A 27,069-nucleotide genomic window follows, 5' to 3' on the forward strand; every position below is an offset into this window, starting at 1 on the left:
AGCTTCTTGTCTTTTGGCATCTGTTTCCTCCTCCTTCTCCTCTTCTTCTTCTTCCTTTCGTAAGAAATTCTGGATCATTTCTTATGCAGAATCACCCGCAAAGCATCCTTCGAGCGAGTCGAAAAGTATGTAAAACGGCCCCTAGCGGAGCCGGTCGGTCAGCAGTCTAACAAGAAAAGCCAACCAATAACAGACGACCAACTTACACAGTCCAACACACAGGTTATCCAACCTGAGTTTTGGATGGTCAACGATAGAGTCCGCCTCTGTCGGTGTGTCGCAGTCCTAAAGCATCACGTATTTGTCCTCCCCCCTTCCCCCTTTACTCTCCTCTCCCGCACCTCCGAATGGCCTACTAGCGGGAGACTGTGTGAGTGTGAGAGAGTTTTTCGGTTGTGGTTACGTGTTTTGGACCGGGGCATTGTACAGAGAGAATCGGCGATTAGGCTCTCCGAGTCGTTTGTGTGGTGCTTTTAAAATATGCGTTGGAAAAAGGACCGCTGACACTTCGTTACAGAATGTTTTGTCTCTTAAAGTTAAATATTAATTTGTTTGTGAAAGTGGGCGTGTACTCTTTCAGTTTCTGTTAATGACAACTGACATTTAATTATTTTATAAATTGATAATTTTTTGCCAAGTGGAGAGCATTACATTGTCACCACGAAACTTGAAAATCTCTTATGTGGTGGCATAGAAGGGAAAACCCCCTGTGACTATTACATTACACAGGATTGTATCCAATTGTTTTGATCGTGAATTTTGTGGAATAAAGGTTACGTTTCCAACTGAACGTTGAAATCTTCTGTTTTCGCGGCTAATTAAGGCACAAAACTTAAACTAAAAACAGGTGTTAGTGATAATTTATTTTCCATAAACACAAAACGATATCAAATGTGTTGTGTAGTTCGTGATTTTGATTAAAACAGCTGAGATAATTTACTGATTTTTTCACAAGAAAAAAAGGTAAGTAAATGTTATTAATGAAATTTACTTAATTGACAGTTTGTGATAATGTCATTATACAATGATTCTTTACTTTCCGTAAAGATTTGTATTTATATCTCTTTTTTAGATGAAGAATGTACTGTAATATTTTCCTGTAAAAATACAACAATTCTCTGGCACTAATGTATACCGTCATCATATCATTGTAAAACTAGAAAATGTAACACACCTAATATTAAAGTCAAGAATAGTTGGTTGTTTTTGTATATGTATTAACAATTATTATTTTACTATTAACCGTAATCCTATAACGTTCAGTTGTAAGTTAACACTATTACATGCCATCATATTTGCTAGTTATTAGCGTGGTAATTTTCCTAAAAATCCACTGTGTTATATTAAATTGACTTCGCGGCTAAAAATTTGCATGCTTCTATTGCCGTATTACTTTCCAAATACCTTGAGTTGCTTCCGTCATGCTGCCCTGTATTTCCGACGTGCATTAATCCCGCCCCACTTCACACCCTCTCGTGTGTAAGAGCAGCAGCGCATCGCTTCTCTCTGCTGAGCTACTGGTGTTTTCTGGTTAGTTTCCTACTCGTGCTCATTCCATTGGGTGCATGCCTTGCATTCAAAATGCACCTCCCATTAATATCCTCTTGCAGTCAGCGTTTCTTAGTCTCTCTATGAACTTGATTAAAAGTGCGAATGAATTTATCGTGTAGGTCGACTCGGATCGTAGAATACTGTTGTGTAATATTTATTTGTATGGTTGTGATTTCTTTCTTTTTTCTTTCTTTTTTTCTTTCTTTTTTTTTAGGATTCTTTCTAAGATTGTTTATGATCTGTATCTGAAATACTCTGAAGTTTCAATTCGTTCTGTGCATTATTTTCTTCAAGGCTATAGGGATTCGAAGACTATTAAATCCCATCTGACAAACACACATGACAAATGATAGTCCAGAATATAATGCGGCACTGGATTGGATATACTCAAGTGATTAGTTTAAAATGTCTGAAAATGGCGGGAGACTTCTCTTGTACACAGTGTTAGTTGAATAGCCGTTGAGTAAGAGGTCTCTGGGTAGGCATACAGTGTTGATTTCTGTATTTTCTTAGAGGACTTTCAATACGCGGAAGACGAGAATTTGTACTGCAAAAGTATTGATGATCGTCATCAAGCATGATCGAATATATAGCCCTAAGGGAGTATTTTCCCTGGGCTATCACTGAAACCACCACTGGACCTAAAAAGAAAATTAGGGAATAAGACCTAAAAGAAATATGTACTGATCCATATACTGGAGTGTTTGACACGGGACATGATCTAATAATGTTCTTTTTTATTACAGCAATTAATTCCGTAAGGCTACTTAAGCCACATCAGTTAATTAGTACGCCCTTGAACTATAGGTCTGCTCCTTCGGATACAATTTAGTGCTCACTGTGAAATATATTATGGAAATATCTGCGTAATATTTGCAATAAGGAACTCGAGTCAGTTTGATTCCTATTTACTCGTAGATTAGCGATATTTTTTTTTCTTAGTGTCTGCAATAGAAACCATAAAGATTCTAGACGGTACCGGTATCTTCCTCTCCCAATATTTTACTAGAAAACTGTACATTTGTAAGATACATTATCCGTCATGAAAAATTGCTCAAATACTACTCAATCTATGCTAAGGGCATGGTAGTCCAGTGGAAGAACGGTCATCTGTGCTGCTGAGATGTTGAAATTCGTGAGATCGGTTCTCAGGATCAATGGGCCTCGAGCCCAATAATAGAGGGCAAGCACGTGTGAGTACAAGCACTATAGGTGATTAGCGAGCCAGAGAATGAACCCGAACTAGCTCATTGAGGATTGCGTGCCGGATCTTGAGCAAGTGTGAATCTGAGCTAGTGTGAGCCTCATTAAAGTTTGCGAGCACAACCTTCTTCCAGAGTATGAGAATGAACCCAGATTTCAAAATGGCCATAAGGGAGGAGGGTCCCTTGTTTGAATTCAGACTATGTAAGCAAATAGTCAACAACATCATGTCCGTGAGTTTTTCTCGGGTTCTTCCATTTTCTCCTACTTTCTCATTCCATCAATTGATTTTCCATTACTTTAATCTTCCGTTTCCTTCAGTCTGTGAGGATACATTAAACTATTTGTTTCAAAATCAATATTAGGATTAGGAATTAGATTTCTGGGCTGTTGGCATCTAAAGACATTTAGCATGTCGCGTATGAGGGATGACATCTCTCCGTAATCACACTATCCGATGAAAGGGAAGGAAGAAAGGATTGGGGAAGGAAGGAAGCTTTTTGGGACCTATGTGTTAGATACTACCCCGGCATTTGCCTGGTGTGAATGAGGGAAATCCAGGATAAACCTAACTCAAGACGGCTGGCCAAAAAAAGCTGTTATACTTTTTCGACCTAGTGACCCACCGGGGATGGAACCTGGGACCTGAAAATCAATATTTATTCAACAATACAGATACTTGAATTGTTCTGTATTGTTTATCTGTTTATATACTAATTTAATATATAATAGGAAAAAATTCAAAGCATTATAGCCACGAAAACACATGGCGGCCCAAGCAATTTTCGTTAGATTGCCAAATAATAGACTTACATTGTATCGATTTTCTGGGCTCGCTATCTCTTATACATAATACGAGTATCAATTTCTATATAACACATTTTTGCTAATGCTTTTCAACTGAGGCGTCATCATGTTCTAAATAATTATATTTAACCACTTATATTTATAATATTCGTAAATAATATAAATACTTATTATCATATGTTTTACTGAGAATTATACTGTATTTGTAATCATATTATATTATATTTGATGTGTGTTCTTATACTATTTTTTTAAAATAGTGATTATACAGATACTATATTGTTATTTTGGAACACGATAGCTCTAGGTAAAGTGCTCATCTCGAATGCGAGGGGTCCTTGAATCGATCCCCGGTTACACGAGTTTGTGGTGGACAACATCATGTCTGTGCTTTTTACCCCCCACATTCTCATTCCACGAATTATTTCATAAGCATTCACTTTCATTAATCATCCGACTTCTTTTGCCTAATTGTGTAATAGTAAAATGTAAAACTAGAAATTTTATTCTTAATTTAACTTCATTATCTTCATAATAATAAACGCTTCTGCGAGTAAAGTAAGAAAACCACAACGACAGACAAACGAACGCTATTTTCTATCGAGGGTATAATGTGCACTGCAAAAAATAAATCAGTATTTGGACATTTTTTTAGAAATGAATTTTAATCATTCTTTATCACGCTTAAAATTTTCTTAAGTCTTGTACTATAAACAAAAAAAAAAAAGTCTTGAATATATTCTAACAGTTCTTAATAGAAACTGCCCTAAGAGTATTTAAAATACAGTAGAGCGTCGATTATCCGAAGTAATTGGGGGACATGGATGTTCGGAAAACTGGTTTGTTCGGATAATCGAACTGTACATGTTTATTTGCCAAAAAGAAGTGCTGTAGAGTAAATTTATTCATAAAAACAGGCATCTCTTTAAGTATTACAAAGTAACGTACAAAGGCAGCGCCTTATGAAGGCCCCATTAGAAGCAATGTTCCGCCAGCGGTGGCTCAGTGCGGCGACTACTGTGGGAAACTTGGTTTGGGAGTGAGGGGGATGATGGACGGTAGGGTGGGAGAGTAACAGGTGCGAGCGAGTACACAGTTCGGTTAAGCGGTCGTTCGGTTGACCGACGTTCGGATAATCGACGCTCTACTGTATATGAATTTCTGATGTGTCAAGGGGCGCACCCATGCAGGGATCCACCGAATCCGGACCCTACCTCCCCTCCTAAAAGAAACTTTGTAACTTGACATACACTTTTGTACACTGTTTAAAACAAATTTATACTTGTTTAACAGAGAAATGATTGATGTAGCTTAAAATTTTGATCTTACACTTCATCTTCCTTTCCTTAAAAAACAATCTACTTCTATCACTTTTCTAAGCGTACAGGTATCAGTACTTAATAACTACTTATGATCTTTCTGCGTCCAGAATAACATAGGTTCAATACATAGACATAGTATCTAGTACTACTGGACCAGTCCTCCCCGAACTTTGGACTCCTTCCAAAAAAAAAAAAGTTTCTGATTGTGCGCCTGGATGTGTTCAATGAGTAAACGGGTAAAAATGACTTCAAAATGTGTTAATGGTGATGTATAACATGTCTTAACACGGTTTAAAAGTAGTTTTTGTCCCTGTATCTTCACTGAGCACACCATTAAGTTCAGGTATATTTTGAACACTCTGAGAACAGTTCCTTTATCTACCATTGTTCAGAGACATTTCAGACATTTTTGTTCACTGCTAAAACATTTTAGGGAAATTTTGGAAAAGTTAATCAACGACCAAAAATTCTTTTCTAAAAAATGTCGTGGTTTGAGAGTAAAACGACTTATTTTTAGTTACGACATAAACATACGTAGATTCAATCATAGGCATGCATACAGGCAAACAGGAAGTCAAATGATTTGTACTATTCTGGCAACGTACAACAATCTTCTTAAAACACACAATTAGAAAAAGGTTCTATCTGCAATGGTTCATGTATAGAAAATTTCAGCCTCTAATCCATAACTCTGTTCATGCTTACGGATTCAAATACACCATGAAAGTTCCAAAGTATTATGGATGAAAATAAAATAAAAAGAAAGATATAGATAAGTGGAGAAGAGAAAGAGAGAAAACTTCAATTATGTTATTTAAGACTTTTCGAGTTTACCCCTTATACACTGCATTTATTCAGTTTGCAGTATGCTTTATTTTGTTTTCGTCTTCAAGATTTAGATTATACGGCCAAACTTTCACAAAAGTCTTCAAATATATTTTTTTTCATTTTCCTAAAACTTCACTACACTGGGAATATTTTCTTTCTTTTTCCAATTCTTCTACTATCACTGTTATACCCTATTGCTTGCATCGAATTTTCTTGGCCGTTTTTTTCTGTTCCTGGTAACTTCAGTGTATTCTTTCCCTTCTACTTCTGATGCACGCAAAATTGAATATACTCTCACCGATTGTTAGAATCGAATTTTACCTTTTCCAATTTTCCTCCTATTTTCGTATGAATTAGTTTCTCTTCATTTTTCAACCTTTCTGTATTCAGTTTTGTTTCATACTTTTTCTTCTGCAGACATCTTCATTACTGAAGCGTTCGCATTATAAAATATATATGCCCTGAACGATAAATATATTTAATATGTAGTGCGGCTATTGGGAATTCCATGTATATTTTCTCTTATGTTAGTTGAATTAAATATTTCCAATTACGAGTGAATTATGTCTGTAACAATTGATCAGTTATTTCTCTCATTGGCCTACTACACTACTTCCTTGTTCTTTCCGAACAACAGTATTGAAATTTCCCATTACAGTCCCATATAAGATGCATTCCTTTTCTCTGTGTTTATGATTTTTTTCATTTTCTGAAGTTTTTCCTCTACTTTTCTATTTGTTTCTGCACTGGTCAGTATTAGCATAAGGTTTTTCTATTTTGCTTTATGTCTTACCATCTTATTCTATGGCCAGCAAATTCACCTTGCATAACCTTTTGCTTTAGATACTTACACAAAATTATAGTTCCACATAATTATTTTAACCGCCTTTTACTTTACTTAAATAAAATATCGTTATATTCCGCTTGCTATTCCCATTACTAATTATAACTTCCTTCCTAAATTCCTTCCCAATTTATATTATATTGTTTAATTTCTTCTTTGAAGTTTGAAATCCCCTTCCCTGCATACATTCCATACTCCTATTCTAAATATTTTTGCTCATTTATCTTTTGTCCTTGCATTATTACTTACTGCCAATGGCATTTTCCAAATTTTCTTCGTCTCATTCCTATGATTTGAATGGAAATGCTAGTATTTTATCTCCGATTGCTGTTCTGTGATGAAATTATTGTACGGAATTCCTTTTCTTTTCGTTCCGGTAGACTTAGGAAGCATAGTGTGGTAGTATCTTGTTAGTTTCTACACTACCATGTCTAGATATAGTATCAAGTTTCCGTTCCAATCAATATTATTTCTGTTAACTTCGTTACTGGAAGAGCATCCTTCGTGTGGAAACTCAGATTAACTTGACATGGGTGTCCCTTCCGATAACAAGATTATTGTGTGAGGCAGCTGAATTTGAGTTTGACCTTGAGCGTTGCTCCCAACCACCAATCTGCTTAGAGCGACGATGCCGAAGCTGTAATAAAGAAATTCGATTCAGCTTATATGCTGTATGTTCATATATTGGGGCGAGAACTTTATCAACATGATGTAATTTTCGCCCGCTAAAGCAACTTTTTAACCGGAAGTTTGGCAATAGAGCGTAGCAAGCTTATTGGTTTGTGCAAAAAATATAGTGCGTGATGCTATTGTGTGGTATGCATAGTGACCTTCCGTATGATATGTCAGAATGTTCTACAGACCACCTTACTCTTGTTCTCTTCGAAAGCAAATGTATACGCATACGTGTAACATGATAAAATGATTTGAGCATATGTTAACACCAGAAAACATATTTTTAATATTGTAGTATTCATTAATATTCTCTTAATTTTATATTGACTGAAATGCCCATTCTTCGCATAATGTTTATGCAAAATATTTGAAATTAAAGAACTGAATAGAATTAATAACGATGAGCAACGCCTTCGGCGTTTCACCTGTTCGAAGTGCTTGTTCTTCGAACGGGAAGAATACATTCATGGAAAGTATTTGAGCCCCTTTCCCCCATAGGAGACACATTTCAATGAAAGTGAAATCCCTGTTGCTTAGGCAACCAACATTATTTAAGTTATGAGTGTTGCATAATATGTTAGGGGCTTTTAAAAGAAGTAATCTTTCAATTCACTCCATCTATAGGGGTGTCTTACATTCACAATTTTTTCAGGTTGCAAGTCACATGTGTAGGATTTTTTTTTTTATGAAATTACCCCAGGCATTCCAGAATTATGCTGGAATAGCTATCCATCCATACACACACACACACACACACACATATATATATATATATATATATATATATATATATATATATATATATATATATATATATATATATATATATATATATATATATATCAGGGTGCCAAATTTCAAAGTTAGTCGTACTCGCCAATTCAAAAATGATGGTCGCCAGTGTTTCTCACGTACAAATTATGAGAGGTCGTCATCTCCCTCCCCAATGGCCTTTGTTTTGGTTTACATCAGGGCATAACATTTCAAAACGAGACCAGGAGGGGCGAATTACAACGTTGTGAAGACTTCACCTTCCATGTCCGTTGGGAAGATTCCATATTCCGTGTTTTCTCTCACTCAATGACAATTACTTTCATGCAAAACATAAACTGCGCAGCTCTCTCTCTCGAGAGAGAGAGAGAGAGATTAAAGTCTATATCATACCAGTTTCTTTTATGGCTATAAAAATACATGTAATAAATTTCACAAAATGCCAGTTCTAGGAGAAAAAGTGAAAAACGTTTACGTATGTGATTTCGAAACTCTGATAATGTCAACTATGGTGTTTGTGATAGGAAATTCACTTATTCTACCTTTTTTGGACTGATGTTCAATTTCAGAAAACCAAAATGGTAGAATTCGAGGAAAATTTGTGGGCCCCAGACAACAGTTTGGAAAATGTTTATCTATACAGTATTATTTTACACCTACAATGGTCCATGCTCGGAATTGTCCGTATCATCGTAACTAGAGCTCCCTTTTTAATGTATGTGTTCACAGATTCGAATTCCGCTGTAGTGCAACTCCTCTGATAATATTCCAACTAGTGGATCTAATCTCATCTTTAATACCGTATGGGGATACAAAAATAAATGTCTTGCATTCTTCCGTACGTGACTGAAGGAAGGCGAATGAAATATCTGTACTCTTCATCGGTTAATTAAAGAGTTTATCGGGTACAGTAGAACATCGATTTATGCAAGGTCCAATGATCCAAGATTTAACACTATTCGAGATACACTTTTGGTTATAATACCATGCACTACATTTCTATAAGTTTCAGAAGTGTTATCTGCTAACTTCGCAGAGTAATCAGATATAACGATTAATATCACATGTCAAGCTTCAACGCACATTTAAAAGCTGTAGCGTTAGTTAATCTTGTGGTTTTGTGGAAATCCTCGGTTACAATGGAAGAAATCCGTATTCTGTTCTTTCCATAATACAACACACGAGAGTGATAATTTATTTTTCAGAATGCATCTGTAAAAAGATTGTATGAGAAACAATATACATTAGTGACTATAATCGGAACAGAAGTTATTTTGTGCATCTCTCTTCACTGTTAATGTGGAGTTCTTTCTTCGAATACAGATCTCCTTTAAGCAGTAGGTTTCTTCTCATATAGCCTCAGTTAAAAGAGATGTTGAATCCCAATCAATCAATCAAAAAACATATCTTCTTCACATAAGTTCTTTTTTTAAATTGAATTTCGTCGTCAGATTACGCGAAGTATAAACAATACTAAAACAAACTTCACTTTTTCGGTATACTATTTCCAGCTAGAAATAACAGGAAACTAATCCTGTGATAAATACAAGTACGCTTATCTGTTCGGCTCTCGATGTTTTTAAAGCCAGAGAATCTCTCACGATGAGCACACAGAATGACATGCGCAAGTTCATGTTGCGTTACAGAAACAGACGCACATTGGGTAGGATTGTGACCAAGCAGAAGAATACAACGGCGCCAAAAGTCACATTGGGTTTAGTACAGTGCTAACAAACCCTGTTAGCGCCAGAACAGTCAGAAGAGAACTCCACAAGCAGATATTTATGGCAGATCTGCAATTCTCGAACCACTCGTGACTGTTGACTATGCTGTTATACGGAGAAAGTGGTGCAACGCCCATAAAAACTGGAAAATGGCACATGGAATACTGTCATCGGGTTGGATGAGTCTTCCTTTATATTGTTTCCATCTGTTGGCCGAGTTTACTTGAAGAGAACGCCAGCACAAGCGCACGATACAGACTGTCTGTTACCTAGAGTCATGCATGGTGGTGGTTCAGTGACAATTTGGGCAGCCATATCCTGGTATTCTGCCGGACCCGTCATCACCCTGCGTGGACATGTTACTGCCAAATCCTTCGTAACCATTTTGAGTGACCAGCTGCATCCCATGATCAAACTTTGTTCCAAGATAGTAATGCATCTTTCAAGATGACAGAGCCCCTATTCATACAGCTCATATCGTCCAGGAATGGACTGATGAGCACGAAGATGAAGTGCCGCATCTGCCATGGCCTTCACAATCACCAGACCTCAATATCATTGAACCCTTGTGGTCAGTTTTGGAGACCAAGGTGCGAGACCGCTACCCACCACAATCGACTCTAAGATAACATGCAGCTGTTTTGGCGACAGAATGGTACAACATCCCTTTCACAACCATACGCGACCTGTATTTCTCTATTCCCCGTCGACTGCAGGCGTTCTGCGTGCCAAAGGTGGTTCTACTGACTATTAATAAAGATAATGGGCATTTTTTCAGGTATTTCCATAGTTTTGTCCATCCTCTGTATTTATGTAAACCTAAATGTATCATTGTATTATCTTATAAGAAAAAAATGTATAAAATATAATAAATATTTCATGTCCAGATCATAATCTTCAACAAAGACTTTTTCTAGTTTGAAGGTATTGAAATTCCGGGTACCCACTAGGTTCGAGTAAATGGCTTGCAGTGTTGAGTGAAATTTTGCAATAATTGCAATACTACCTACAAGCTATTTATATTACAGAAGAATGCAGATTTTTTTATTATAATTAAAAGCTCGAAGTTTTTCTTTTTATAGCTGTAGTAATACCATTTTTTGTTGAAACGGGAATTTCAGGCTTTGTATTTGTTTTAATTACTCCAGCATCGTGTTCCAAGCTACGATTCTGCAATTATTCTGCGACAGTTGTTATACCTGGAGAGGAAAAGGTATACGATTTTAGAAAAAGGCACAAAAAAAAGCAGGTAATAAATCAGTTCAGCCTAGAGGTTGGAAAAGGAAAAACAACTCCCAAACTATTAGGTTGAAAAAAATGTCCTTTCTATGTTCTCAAAAGAATATCTTGAGGGTGAATGCTGCTTTAAGATCCAATATTACGTTATTTTTTTAGAAGCATAACTAAGTAAATTAAGTCTCTTTATTTCAACTTTTTGAGGTGACGCTACATACATGATTGCAGAAACTGACGTCTCTTTTTTCAGCTTTTTGAAGTGACGCTAATATTTATCGCAGAAACTGATAATTTATAAATAAATTCAAAAGCTTTCGCCGTTGGTAGTTTATCTTCATATATTGACATTAACGGAGCTGAATACCTACTCCATCATTGTTCGTATCCCTTTGACTTAAAGGAAGAATTAACTCGTATTTGTGTATTCTTTGGAATGAACTGGAATTTTTAAGGTTTCATTTTTCATTATTTCTCCCTCAATTGCATTTAAACGTTCCCGACTTCTTGAGAATTAAAATCTGTTTTAGAGCTATATAAACAATAGAAAGAAATGCAGAGAAAACTAAATACATGGAGGTTCACCAAGAATGTAATACTGCAAATTATGGATGCGTCAAAATATTAAATGATCTTTCGACAAAGTAGATACTTTCAAACATCTAGGATCAATATTAACAGATGAAAACCATATTTACAAAGAAATTAAATCTCGACTAAAAGCAGGGAATTCGTGTTATTATTCAGTTCAAAATCTTTTGTCGTCGCGAATTCTGTCGAGAAATTTGAAGATATAATATATAAAACAATAATCATGCCTGTTGTATGGTTGCGAAATATGGTCTCGTACTCTGAGGGAAAAACATGGGCTGAAAGTGTTTGAGAACAAGATCCTGAGGCGAATATTCGGACTCAAGAGGAACGGAAAAGGGAGAGGCGAAAATTTCATAACGAGTAACTACGTAATTTATGTCGTTTACCAAACATTGCTAGGAATCAAGTCTAAGAGGTTCAGTTGGGCAGGTCGTGTAGCCAGAATGGAAGAAAGTAGGAATGCTTTCAAAGTTTAAACTAGAAATCCAATCAGAAAACGACCATTAGCAGTACTTAGGCGCAAATGGGAGAACAATATTAAAATGGATCTCCGAGAAATTGGAATATAAGTAGAAACTGGATCCTATTGGCTAAGGACAGAAGTCATTGGAGAGCTTTCGTGAACGCGGCATTGAATCTCTGAGTTCCATAGACCATAGAGTTACTTAGTTATAGATCTATATAATTTTAATAAAAATGACTGTTTAAAAGTTTGTTGTCCCATGATTATATATTTTAGGCTAAAGGCGACAGATGACTGTCACGTGAGTGGTGATGAAAGAATTGGCTTAGTAATAATATGGGAGGAAACGGGAGTATCTCGAGAAAATCCACGGACATGATGTTGTCCACCACAAATTTACTTGGTCGGGAATCGAACCAGGAACCCCACGCACCAGAGGTAAGAAGAGCTCTACTACTGAGCCACCGTGCCCCAGATTTTTTAAAATGGATCGATTCAGTGTCTTAAGAGAATGCACCATCTCCACCCATAACACTCTACAAAACTCGTAAGTTGTAGAAATTTATTCGTACTTGCGATTTCAATATCGATGTTTATAGAGCACGAATTGTAAGATATATGGAGTTGTGTGTATGTGTTTTTTTTTTCAATTGATTTAGCATGCCAAGAATAGATTTCATCTCCTCAGATAACCCTATATTCAAACCGGAAGTAATATAAATCATCCGTTTCCGATTTCAACGTTTATCGCTGCAGAACAAAAACGGTAACTGATAGCGAAAAACGTTTGTTTACTGCAATTGATTCGGCGTCTTAAGGAAAGAATTCAACATGATAGAAAGTTTTACTTAACATCTTTCATCTCTCTCTCTCTCTCTTTCTAATGCAACCGAAGTTATAAATCTGTTTCAATGTTGAATTCGACTAGTTTAAAAATCTTTCGTAGTTCCATAATTTTGAAATTAAACTCACTTGTTTTTTTTTTTTCCAAAACTTCCTCTTTCCTGGTGCTGAATAGAATTTAATAATAACTACAAAACCTACAACCGCAAACTAACAAGAATATTTTCTAGCAAGAGTTTTTGTCCACTTAAATGGTATTTATTCCCTTATGGACGGACGACTCTGGCCTAAAGAACATATTCGAATGGAGACTTACTTTTTACTGCTACACGAACACGAGGCTTGTTTCCATCCACGCGTCATAATAGTAACAGAACAGGGTAAATAAGTTCACTCATCCCGTTGACCTAGTCCACATCAACGGAGGGAAGAGAAGGGAGGGGAGGCAGTAGCAAAACCAGTTCTCATGAACGGAAGGGTGGGAGGATAGTGTTGAACATAGTGCAAATCAAAAAGAATTCTATTGTTGCTGTCGTATTCAAAATTGAGTTACGTGTGATGCCTACACGTTCTAAATTTTGTGTTGTATTAATGATGACCGAAGGTTTTATGTGAAGACGAAGTGTTTAGCTGAAGTCGGTGAAGCATGGAAGCTTCTCAGTTACTAATAATGGCAGAATACCTATGATAAATGTTTTCTAATCTTAATAGTAAACTGTCTCAGTAAGTGCGTCACGCTAATCCTAATAATAAACTGTCTCAGTCTGTGCGTCACGCTAATAATAATAATAATAATAATAATAATAATAATAATAATAATAATAAAACATAGAGCTCCCTCGTGGCTAAGCGGTAGCGTACGCGCCTTTGGTGTGGGAGACCCGGGTTCGATTTCCGGCGGGAGCTCATGTGGTTCGGATTCCACGTTAATCAGTAGGCCCCATCTCATATAGCCTCGCTGCTGAAAGGGACGTTAAACTCAAGATCAACTCAACTCCTAATAATAAATAGTCTTGCTCATAGATGTCGGCACCTGTCTGATGCTAATAAATATCTCCAGGGATAATTTCAGGGGTGACCTGGGCGAATCCTCCCGTAGCTGAAAAATTCCTCCCCGGGGTACATTGCCAATCGCACTCAACAAGCGTTACTAGTACAAGGTGATCTAATAAAATCTCCTACATTTTAAAGACTAATAACATAAAAAAATATTACAGATAAAAGTTTATTTAAAAATATAAAATATTTTCAAAACAGTTTGTAATTATCACAATATCACAATAGTGCAAGCGGTGATGATATATATTCTACCTAATTCAGCACCATTTAACAAATACTTGCCACATTTTCAAAAGTGTCATTAGGACTTTTCCATCTCACGTTACTCATACTATGTGTTGAATTCTTAAAAAAATGCTGTTGAACATTCATTTTGTGATGTTGCACCCCATAAAGCTACGAACTTGGTGTGCAAAATTCGTAATTCGAACTATACTTGGAAACAAATGACGCTAGATGGGAGCATACGAGTCTCTCATGAAGGAGACGAGAAAGAAACAGTGTGGTCTAAATTTTATTTTGAAATCTTAGAAAAAAATAAGTACAAAGACGCTGAATCAAGTGGTGAATATTCTGAAGAAAACCAGCGTGTGCTCAAGTAAGTCTACAATGCATGTGTCGTTGCAAAGATTCTACACCGAAAAGATAGTCTAATAGCACGATAAAAATACATTGACGTAGTTGCCGGCTTACCGGGCTAAGTAGTTTGCTAGTGAAGCCATATTGATGAAAATAAAGATACCCAAATATTCTGCGTTTTATAGATCTCTATCGATTATATCGACGCATTGTAACAAGTTCTATTTCAAAGTTTGAAATAGAAGCGCGTTTGATTTCCTTACAATACATACCGAAGATGATAACTGTTTTCCTTTTTGATTTGGGCCTCTATTATACATCTATTGTACTTCCTACATGCGAGAAAAGTTTCATTTACTTCTACGGTTGTTATGGATTCTCGTATTTGGGTATTTTTAATAGTGATTTTTAAAAGACCACTTTCTTGATTTGGACTCTTGGAAGAGGGGGAGAAGTGTTCTAGTACTTTACCTCTTTTAGTTTCGTGTTATATAACCATGTATTCCACTGGTATAAAATAATAAATTCAGCCCTTTTAGTTTCAATTTGGTACTATTTTAAAGCCCACTCCAGAGCTAAGACTGTGACTACACTGTCTACATGTAATTAGGTAGAATTTGTAATTATTTTGTTCAGATTTGAATTACTCTGTTATGTTGTGTGTTGAAATGACACAATAATTGACAATAACATTACTGTTAATAATACCCAATAATTTCCAATAAACTCTTCCACTTTTTGATCGACTGTTGCACTGTTAGCGGAGGGGTGAGGAAAGTGGGGGTCATCCTTTCTACTCAACACTTTTCTTCCGTTTTCTGTCGCCATTATGGTTTGGTCAGAATTTCATCGCGTGCGCGGTCAGAACATTTTTCAAAAGCAACAGTTCTGTGATTACAATATAAAGAGCTTTTCCTTTAAAGTTTGCTGGCAGACCCGGGTTTGATTCTCGGTGGGAGCTCATGTGGTTCGGATTACACGCTAATCAGTAGGTCCCGTCTCATATACCCTCGCTGCTGGAAGGGACGTTCAACTCAAAATCAACTCAATCCTTTAAAGTTTGCTGTTCCACGTAATGAAAATGTTCCTGATCGGAAGACTATCTTACAGTGGGTTGAGGATTTCCAAACAATAAGTTCAGCGTTGAAAAATATGTATATATAATTTGTCCGAACTAAAAGTGCTCACATGCTTACACGCTTGAGAATTTTGATGTGACTGTCTGTTCCGCTCACCAAAACGTTCCGCAAAGAGCCATATACTGGCAGCTGTTGGGCTTCCTACGAGGAATGTAAGAATTTTCGTACGTAATTGCACATTATTTCCAATACCATTTTATATTTTTGAATTTAAAAAAACCTTTGTAATACTTTTGTTTTATTAGTCTTGGAAACGTGGAAGGTTTCAGTGGTTAACCCTGTATTTTCGCAGTACTACTTTAACCGTAGGCGTATCGAAATCCTCCCCCCCCCCTCCCCTACGGAAGGAAATCATCTGATATCATCACTGAAAGTTGCTACCTGCACTATCATTTTCCGTATAACGACCAGTATTCGTAGGTTCTCTTACGAAAATTTTCCTCGACTGACAAAATTATCCCTTTTCGTATGAAATTTTCCGTAGTTTGTTCAGTATGCAGTTCCTATGACAGAAGCTATGTGATAAGATTAATTTATCTATATTAAAGAGAGTGCCAACCAGATTTGTTTATTATTATTATTATTATTATTATTATTATTATTATTATTATTATTATTATTATTATTATTATTATTATTATTATTATTATTATTATTATTATTTTACTTTTTTCACTTTTTTTTAAACCAAGAAATACATACAAATACATCCCCAACCAACAATGGGTGCAAATTATGCTACTTTGAACAGACACAAACATACAAATTATAGGTATTGTATTAGTTTATTTCAAAGAACAAAATATATATATATATATATATATATATATATATATATATATATATATATATATATATATATATATATATATATATATATATATATATATATATATATATATACTGTTCAATCAGTCAGCGCGAGAATTTCCCTGGATTTTCACGTTTTATTGAAAAATTCCCTTTTGTTAGTTTACCTTATGAATTTTCCCTATATTATGGGAATTTTCCCTCAAACTAGGAACACTGTTAACGACATCCTTGAACAATTCCATAAATAGGCCTATGTTATGGATTTTGGGGTGGTTGGTTTACAAAGTTAACAAATATTTGTTGTGTAAACAATCGGATTTTTAAATTAAGCGAAGCCCATTTTAACCTATAGTGTAAAGCGCGCCGAAGTTTCAGGTAGAATAGCTACTGAAAAATAATTTTAAAAAATACGGTGTATGAGAATTAAATAAATTGGAATTAAATAAGACTTAAAATTATTGTTTGCGTACAGAGTAAATGATTAACCGAAAATAATGAATTAATTTTAATAATAGTCTTGGTCCAGTAACATAAAATAAAACGGAAATGGAGCTACTTTATATTGTTATGTGAAAGCTCAATTACTTTATGAGAAATGAGTTTTTTTTATATGTAGTTTCAATGTAAATTTCGAAAGGGGACGGTTGAAGTGTCCTCTGCCTATCTGTTGTGTAAGTTTAAACCAGACTATATTTATGATAAGTGGCAAAGCAAGCATTCAAAAATTAATGTTGTATATTTTAGAAACAAACACGAAATTGTGTAGGCAGTTGACTAGAAGTAATAAAGATAATGTGATGTGGGTGGAAATATTTGTGTCAGTTTACATACATGACAAAGCTTATTTAAAGGAAATGTGTCCTCGACTACAAAGTGCTTTATATCATTTTAATAACTCATTGCTTTGTTTTTCTCATTGTTTATACTATACTTTCTACATTATATACATACTTTCTAAAAGGTAAATGAAGTTGTATGTATTTGATTACATATTATTGTCAAGTCGAAATAATATATTGGTCACAAAATCATATCAGTGACATTACTTAAATATAATACATATTGTGTATGGATTTTACAATATGATTTTTATCGATAACAAGGTGCAAAATTGACATATCAATTGATAGAGTTGATTAAACTAAACAAAATGATGCGGAAGAAAATGAAAGTTTATTTAATTGAACGTCCCACGCTATTCTCTTTAGGCTAAAGGAAAATGAAATCTTTGAGTTTTACGTCCCACGGGTTATGCTGTGTGGGCTAAAGGAGACGGTGATGATGAGAAATGAAGAAGAAAATAGTGGAATGAAGAAACAGGAGGACCCCGAGAAAACCCACACACACTGTGCGTGTCCACCACAAAGTTCACTTGGCACAGGCTGGGATCGAACCTGAGGAACCCCGCGCACCAGAAGGGAACACTTTACCACAGAGCCAGCGCGGTCCCTTTAGGCTAAAGGAGACGGATGATTAATGGAAATGAATGATTGAGAAATTATTTTTTTTTCTGTTCCCCCACTGGGATTACATGCACCAAAGGCGTCACAAAATGATATGGCGAAGTGAAAATTCTCATGTGTAATTTTCAAGAAAATCGGGAAAACGATTTTTTGGTAAAAGTGCCGTCTATTAATATTAAACTGATACACTGAAGTATATCTTCTTCAAGCTTTTCATCATGACACTAGCAAGGCATCATTGGTTAATGAGATATAGCCAAAAATTAATATTAACTCTTAAACTGCAATTTTTCACTTACTATAAAAGTTGTCCATAGATAAAACACATATCAACAGATAGATGACATCGGACTGAAAAAATGAGATGTTTGACGGTATATTCTCATCCGTTGTTTTTGGGAAAATTGATAAAAGTGAATTCTTATGGCACCAAAAGAAGTTGCCATTCGTTCGTTGCCAGTCCTAATTTATAGTTTTTTACTCTGCTGGAACAAATTATTATTTATCGATTTATTGTACACGTAAGAAATACACTGTTAATTAGCAAATTATATGCATTGTTACTTTTCTTCTCCTCTAAGTGTCACATACACTTCTAACAATGTCACATATACTTCTAATAGTCTCACATATACTCCTAAAAGTCTCACCTATACTTCTAACAGTCTCATATGTCCTCCTAACCGTGCCATATATACTTCAGTCTCATATATACTCCTGACAGTGTACATATACTCCTAACAGTCTCATATATACTTCTATCACTTCACATGTACTCCTAACAGTATCACACATACTTATAACAGTCTCACATATATCCTTCTAACAGTGTCACATATCCTTCTAGCAGTGTGGGCTATGCTATGCGCGTGCAACCTCTTCGCTATGTTCGCCCGTCGTCTATCTAGACCTAGATATCAAGGTAGCGACCGCGACTTCAACCCCGACCTCGATCGCGAGGTATCTTCGATATGTCTTTACCCTAACACATATTGCAGTTCTTCTGCCGTGGCAGGAGCAGTGCCAGCCACCTGCAGCCGGAATCTGCTCGTTTTTTCTCTTCGTGAAGGGTTCCTCATGTTCGAAATTTAATGTGTAGACGTGGTTAAACAGAAAGACATACCCATTGTCATTGACCACACATGTACTATATGTGTAAAGAAAAAGAAATAAATGAATGAAAATAAAGGACACTGTTAACTCGACACACATACTTTTGACAATGATGCACATACTACATCTTGTCAAATTTCTACTCAAGTATTTCCAAAGTTCTAAGAACTGTATTTGCTATTTTTTTAAGTCCGTCTTTTGTTTTAAATGTCGTTTAAAAAATGAAATGTCGCCAACGTTTCGTCGATAAGACTCTTAGAAGTCATATGACTTGATTTAACGTTATTATATTTTAATGATCGGTATTAAATACGGTAAATTTAACGGTTAAAAATATTTAATAATGACAATATCCAATTTGACCATTTTGAGAGGAAACATTTTTGAAAAAAAAAAAATGGAAGAAAGAAGAAACCACGTGCTCTAGCTGAGCACTCCCTATATAGTTTTCAAGTTTGAGTGTAACATGCAAACACGCAATGCTTAATACATAAACATTAAAATAATAATAATAAAAGCAACCATAATTAGATATTTTTTTAAAAAAGAAATACCTGAAAAATGCTGGTGTACGGAATTGTTTTAAAACTAGTACTTTATTATATATATACATACATTCTAGTTTCGTTTGTTTCATTCCGTTAGGCAGTTGTCACTGTAGTCCTCGAGGTGTTCAGTTTTTCTTTTCTTTTCTTTTCTTTATAAATTTCAGTTGGTTTGGTTGGACCGCGGCAAATAGTCCGAAAGGCATTTCTATACAATACGTACATTGTGAGTTGTTCGTAATCTTCGTGAAAAACTTTCCGAGAACAAGTTAGTGTTATGTACTTTTTTGGTTGTTGCTCTGGTTCAGCCCAATACCTTTCCTTATCTCCCTCTGGAGCAGTCTTTTCTATACTGGTGTGGATACGTAGTGTACAGTAGTCATTTACAATAATACCACCAGCAACACCAGAAAAGTTGAACGACCTCTTTCGTCAGTCATACACAGTATCGCTCCTCGCAATTGAGTAAAAAAAAGAAGAAGAAGAAATAGTATAGCCATATCACAGTAAGACTTCAGCGCATAATAACTTTTGTACTCTGCAAGATGACTAATGCTCAAGTCTAATACTTTATCTTCCTTCTCGACTCGAGGTTCCAAAGATATTTAAAGAAAAGTTTTTTTTTCCTTGTAAATTTTCTCTTGTGTCCCATGACATATTGCTTTCTTTTTTATTTTTATTTTTTTGATATAGTTTACTAGCGACAGGGCCAAATAGAAGTATATCCATATATTTTGGTTGATGATTCTAATGGTTTTCTCATGTTATGTGAAACATAATGCGAACTATTATATTTCACTGTATTTCTTATATATATATATATATATATATATATATATATATATATATATATTGTTTTTAATGCCTTTGTGGTCCAGGTTAATACCATTTAAAAACAAAGAAGCAAATACACATTATACTAAGCACTCATTTCGTAATATAAAGAATACAGTATGCTTTCTAGTCTTTTGCTTTCTCTCTTGATAAAAATGATAATAGTTCTGAAGTGCATTTAGCCATATGTTTCTACAAGGAGAAATCTTGAAATCTTGAGTAGTTTAGAACACCTTCTGACTGTAATGTACACTCAGTAGTCAAAAGCCATCATATTAAACAAAATACTGTTGCAGCCAAACTATGATAAAGTAGAATAAGACTTTCTATAAAAATGAATATAGTATAATTCTGCCGTTATATGATATGAATGTAAAACTTGTTAGTAGTTTACAGATAAACAACTTTAGAACTTTCAAACACAAAGTTTTGTGCAAAATATTATGTTTCGAAGTATCGGAGGGATATTCAAGGCATATCCGTAAAATAAGGTTACAGCCTACCTTTGTTTCCAGACATTGATCCCAATTTCCTCCTAATCAATGAAGTCATTCTTATGAAATGAAAGTCCACGCTAGTTCGGTTGTGTGCTCTTGATTAAATTTGTCTATTTTTGACTAATTTTAATTTCATATTCCTACAGATCCTCTAAAAAAAAGTTTAGTGTTACAGCGTATCTGAGTATTTTTAAGCATTTCGGGAGATCTCTTGGTTTTAGGTTTTAGTTTTGATCAAATTTGCCTTTTGTTCTTTAGCCAATTATCACCAAATTTTGCAGACCACCTAAGAAGAATATCAGCACCTTCACGCCAATTTTGGTTCTAATCTTTTAATCTGTTCGTGATAAATAAATATTTACATTGATTTCAATATTTTGATGTTGATCAAATTTACCTTTCAAACTTCAATCTCAAAGCAAAAAGTTCACAATCAATTTCGAAGACATAACGAAGGACTATAGAGGTTTTAAAAAATGAAATCGTAAATATCACGTTATTTCCTTAAACATCATTACGACCACCTACACTTACAACCGGTTATAAAGGTTAACTTTGGTTATTATCACTGAATAATAATAATAATAATAATAATAATAATAATAATAATAATAATAATAATAATAATAATAATAATAATAATAATAATTATTATTATTATTATTATTATTATTATTATTATTATTATTATTATTATTATTATTATTATTATTATTATTATTATATTCACTAAAGTTCTAACCACAGTACTGGATCTGGTCAGAGAAAATTTGGGTAACTGTTCGTATTCACCAGCTGATGTTGACATTGCGGCATCCACTCATCGTCGTGAGGACAGTTGGGGAGCTGTTTGAAAAAATTAGAGAATTCTAGTCTATATAGAGCCACATTAACGGAGAGGGAAGCCAATCCGATGTGCTGACCACACATCATCTCAAAGGTATGAGAGTCACAAGCCAGTTGGTAGACCCTGGCTCCCTAAGGAGAGGAGTTTAGTTTAGTCTTAATATCGAAAATCTACTATTCCTAAGATTATAGATATATAAACATTTTTTCTATGAAAATCACATTATAGTGTATGTTTACATTGTGACTTTAAAAATAAATGAAATACAATCGAAAACAACTAACTGTTTATTGATTGAATTGTTTATTTTGTATAGTACTGTATAGACGCTACCACCTGGCTAACTTACGACCTCGCAGTCATAGGTGAAATCGGTCGTAAGTTTGGATTTGGCTACACTATATGTAGTTCTAAATATATATAAGACGTACAAATTTTTGGTTGAATGAAATATTTTTGATTTTTTGGATCAGAGTCCACAAAATTTTTGAACATCCCCTAAATTGAGTTTTTGTATTTTTTACGGATTAAGCATATCATACTGACTTGTTTTGCTACTCTATATGTAGTTCTCCAGCTATAAGACCTACAAGAATTTTTCCCCTGAAATATATTTGATCTTTTGGTCCAAAAAAAGGGAAATCTATTGACAGTAGAATATCACCCTACAAGTTATGCAACCCAACAAAGATACATGATGATTGGGTTGTATATATTCCAGATAACTTACTTTCATACAGAGATGGCTCCGATTTCAATGTATTATTAACCTTCCAATATACAATATGGTATATAATTTTGGGAGCACCTTTCGCTGAATTCATTCATTTGATATCCCACACAAACTATTTAACTGAAATTTGTTGTTTACGTTTAATCAATATGGTGACACCCTATTTCCAGTATTACCAAAGATTTAACTCAAATGCTATAAACCTGTTGAGGTTATATGTTAAGATACACTAATTTACAAACGTATTTACACATGTATGTGTGTGTCAGAAATACTCCTAATTTAATCCTTGCCTCAACCAAAACCATATATATATATATATATATATATATATATATATATATATATATATATATATATATATATATATATATATTGTAATGTGCCAGGATTATATTCTCCATGTGACTAAACAAGTAATCGAAAAAACCAAGGAAATGTACTGCAAAGGATACCACTCTACAAGTTATATAAACCAACGAAGATATATGACGATTGAGTTCTATCTTCCATTCATAGAGGTGGAAATGCCATGGACAGGTATTTCCTTTTATTTTTTTAAACAATGTCATCTACTTCTCTCTTAAAAGACATATTAGAGCAACAATACATATGAAATCTTAATACTTTCATTTCAAATAAATATTTCGATTTACCAAAGATTTACATTTGTTTCATATATATATATATATATATATATATATATATATATATATATATATATATATATATATATATATATATATATATATATATATATATATATATATATGTGTGTGTGTGTGTGTGTGTGTGTGTGTGTGTCTGCTTGTATGGAGTCAGTGATTATAAGGTAGGTCATAATGATGGAGTGAAGAAACGGATAATTCCGAGAAAACCCCTCACACACGGTATTTGTCCAACACAAACCTCTCTTGGCGGGAGCTAGGATCAAACCAGAGACCTCACACGCCAGAGATGAGCATTCTATCACTGAGCCACCGCGACTCCATCTATGGATAAAATATACGCCTTTCGGAAGAGGGTCGGATGGCCAGGGTTTTTAATTAAAGCATCCTGCCAAATAACGCTGTATGGCACATTACATTGAATTCGAGAGAAACGGAGAGGACTTGTAATATGTTTCTGAACTACAAGGGTAAATAAATGAAACATTATGCAAATGGTTGAACAATATCTATGCTTATGAGTGCCTAGTTTGAATATGTCGGTCATCTTCTATACAACGTGATTGCACTTGTAACTCAGTACATTCCAAAATATGACATATAGTGTTATTTGACGAACTGCTTGAATTGTTAAAATATGTAAGAAACATGACACCAAAAATAAATTATATCCTTTCAAACTTAATTATGATAATAATTATTAACCTATGTCTTGCCTTTTAAAACTTATTTCATGAAAAACATAAGTTTATCATCTTTAATAGCACTAATAGAATTGAGATTGTTAAAGTGGCTAAATCTCGTATATTAACGATATAAAAAAATATTTGAATTATAGCAAGATTGAGTACTTAAAGAATATCTGTAAGGACTTCAACACACGTTAGCAATGAAAAAGAAAGTGATTATTTGTGCAAGTTGATCTGTGACTAGAAAGAAAAAGAAATAATGGAAACGACCTTTCCAAATTAGAAGAAATACCTAGTAATAGATATATTCTACCGATAAAAATGAATTGACGAAATGCCTATAGAATGGTTCCGCATTTTACTAGTGAAACTCCAGTAAACTTCGAGTAAATTGCTGTTATAACACAGTTCGTAAAGCCAAAATTATAGTAATTTATCTTAAAAGTCATTATATATATGATTGTCTAAAAAATATTGAATCTTTGAAGGTCAAAATTAAGTAGTATACATTTATTGTTATTTTAGAAGATCATTCTAAAACCTCATATGCAACATTTTATTCGATGACCTTCTGCCACATTTACGGTAACACCATAATCCCGTTACTATAGAGCTCCTGTTATTTCTGATTTTAAAAATGTGACACGTGGTTTTTTCACGGACCTTTTTGAAACTAACTTAACACAATTCAAGAAGTTATGCAGAGACTTAAACAAATTATAGTCTGACGGTGTCAAATCCAGACTATACGGTGGATCGATTCAAACCTTCCAGTCAAGTTCTCGATATTTCTGACTGGTCGTTTAAAATATATGCGGTTTGACGTTATCAGTATGATATACGACATGTTTTCTATTGATCAGTCCGGCCATTTCTTGGAGTTTTTAGGTTGACTAGCGCCAGTACAGTTCACAGTACAGGTCCAAGCTCATCATTCTGCCTGGCGGCAAAAACTCGTGGTGCACAATGCTTTTCCGATTCCCTCAAACGCACAACATAACCTTCCTGAGGATCACTGTAGGCTTTGCTACAGACTGTAGAGCTTCTCCTCTCTTCGACCACGATTTTTCGCACATTGTTGCCTTAAGGGTTATGTCCGTGTTTTGGCCCTTTACGAGATATTTGCCAACCCACGCTTTCCTGTTGCTTGCAGAAGTCTAATATTTGGTCAGTAGATGTGTATAGAAGTTCAGCATACCTGTGTTAGTTTGTTCTCCTCTATCTTGCCTTTTAGGCATATGGCATGGGCTCAAATTTTTAGTACAGCTTTAAAAGTATTTGTACCTTTTTCTTCGAAGCTGCTGAAGGGATTCGTTTAATTTTTATACCACGCACCCTACACTAGTTGGTAATGCTACCGAACTAGGATTGTTTTCCTAGGTTATATACAAAGCTAATAGTTAATTTGTTAATTATTCGAAGAATTTTATTAATGTGATTTTTTTTATATTCACCAAAGAGTAATTGAGAGAAATAAAGGAACTATCCTATAATTCTAGTTCAGTACACAGAGGTACATATAAGTAAGATTTGTGCAAAATTTGGCTGCTTTAGCATTAATAGTTTGTCCGAAAATGGTACATGAATATCCAAAAATGCAACTTTGACAAATTAAAACTTTAAAATTTACAATTGATTTTCATCAATAAGGTGGATCACACTATTCAGAAACCACCATAACTATATTCAAAGTCTTCGGCTGTGTCTTCTTCATCCTTTCTACACCTTCTTTTCTTCATTCTTGATTTCTTAATAAGCTTCAGGATTGTCAATTCAGATTTTGTTGTACGATTTCTGTCCATGTCTCGCAGTAGATTGGAGGTGTATTCATCGCATGAAAATTCCATCTTTTCCAGAACATTAGTTCTTGCTTCACGGCCACTATTAAAATACAAAACAGCATCATACACTGCAATTTGTACGATTTTAGAAAAGCAAATGTAGTTTTTGGGCATCGTGGCCAAATCAGTGCATTGACACTTTCATTGGAGTTCTGTGTTTTCCCTTGCAAACATTTTCCCAAAAGGGAGGCACCCGCAAGAGCTCTGTAGATAGGTTTGGTAGCATCCATCACTACAGCAGGCAATGAATGCTTATGTTTATAATGTTCTCCAGTTGCTTGAGATCTGTTATACCTACAGCAAAATTTTCTGATTTGGGACAAAGTATATGAGTTGGTTTCTCGTCAGTAGATTATTTATGAAAATAAGTTGCCCATACTGCTTTCTTTATCTCCCGAAGTTTACCAATGCATTCCTTGATTGCTTTCCCATAATATACATGTAACCTATCAAATTTTTTGGCATTAAGTTTACTGAGAAATGCAGAGTAATGAGGAAAATAAAGAACTGTGAACACAGAATAGTAAACAGCGGTAAGCAAAATGATCTGTGTATTCTTTTCGGAACGACAAAGCAAAAATATATTTACTGCATCATTACAGAAGAATTAGGACGATCAAACAATATGGAGAGAACGTCAAAACTGAAAATAGATACATTCAAGCCTAAAAATACAACGGAAACACATGATAATTTACACTTCTCGAAGGGAAGCTGATGTCCTACGAACATGAAACTTTCCGCAATGAAACTTCAAAGACTGAAGATTCTGAAAATGATACTTTTCAAAAATCGAAAATTTTGACCATTAACACGGACATCCCCTCTTAAGTTATCCACTTCTAATCACTTGCAATCAATCACTTCAGAAATATCTCGAGTTCTTTACGTTTCAGTTGAGATTCGCAGATGGAAATTAGATCAATAAATGTTTTTGAATCAGATAATGTAGCGCCCAAACGTCGAGCTCTTTTTCCTCTTCAGATTTGTCCAAATGGTTTAACACTGTTTCGTGATGAATGTTTAGTTTATTTGAAATGTCATGAATGCTTACAAGCCAGAAGATAATCCACTTTTGTTATGTTTGGTCGCCCACTGTGAGGAGTATCTTTGAACTCGAAATTTCCCAAACAAAAGCGACTGAACCATGTTTTGGTTGTTACTTTTGGTTGTGAAATACAGCGTAGTTTTATAGAAAGTTCACTCAGCTTCTCTGCGCAATACCTTAGGTTTGATTCGAAGAATCTTAAGGCTTTTTCCACAGCTAGTAGCTTCTACTATCAAAGTGTCAAAAAACGTTAGGCTTGACCAGCTGCGACTCAAGCTGAGATTTGGACACTATCGCAATCTTGTGCGCAAAAGGCTCAATACCCTTCAGACGACGTAATGTA

The 27,069-nt window shown here is 34.8% G+C and overlaps 1 protein-coding gene across 1 annotated transcript in view; it reads left to right on the top strand.

Moving 5' to 3' along the window:
* The first annotated feature begins 274 nt into the window (after positions 1–274).
* The window catches only part of LOC145680710 (ankyrin repeat and BTB/POZ domain-containing protein 2), a 447,712-nt gene continuing 420,917 nt past the window's right edge, over positions 275–27,069 (top strand). The window contains exon 1 of the mRNA XM_081751633.1: positions 275–963. The gene's annotated coding sequence lies outside the window, so the exon portion shown is untranslated. The remainder of the gene's footprint in view (positions 964–27,069) is intronic.

This window comes from Thermobia domestica, chromosome 3 (genome assembly GCF_964235325.1).
Source record: "Thermobia domestica chromosome 3, izTheDome1.hap1.1, whole genome shotgun sequence".
NCBI lineage: Eukaryota > Metazoa > Arthropoda > Insecta > Zygentoma > Lepismatidae > Thermobia > Thermobia domestica.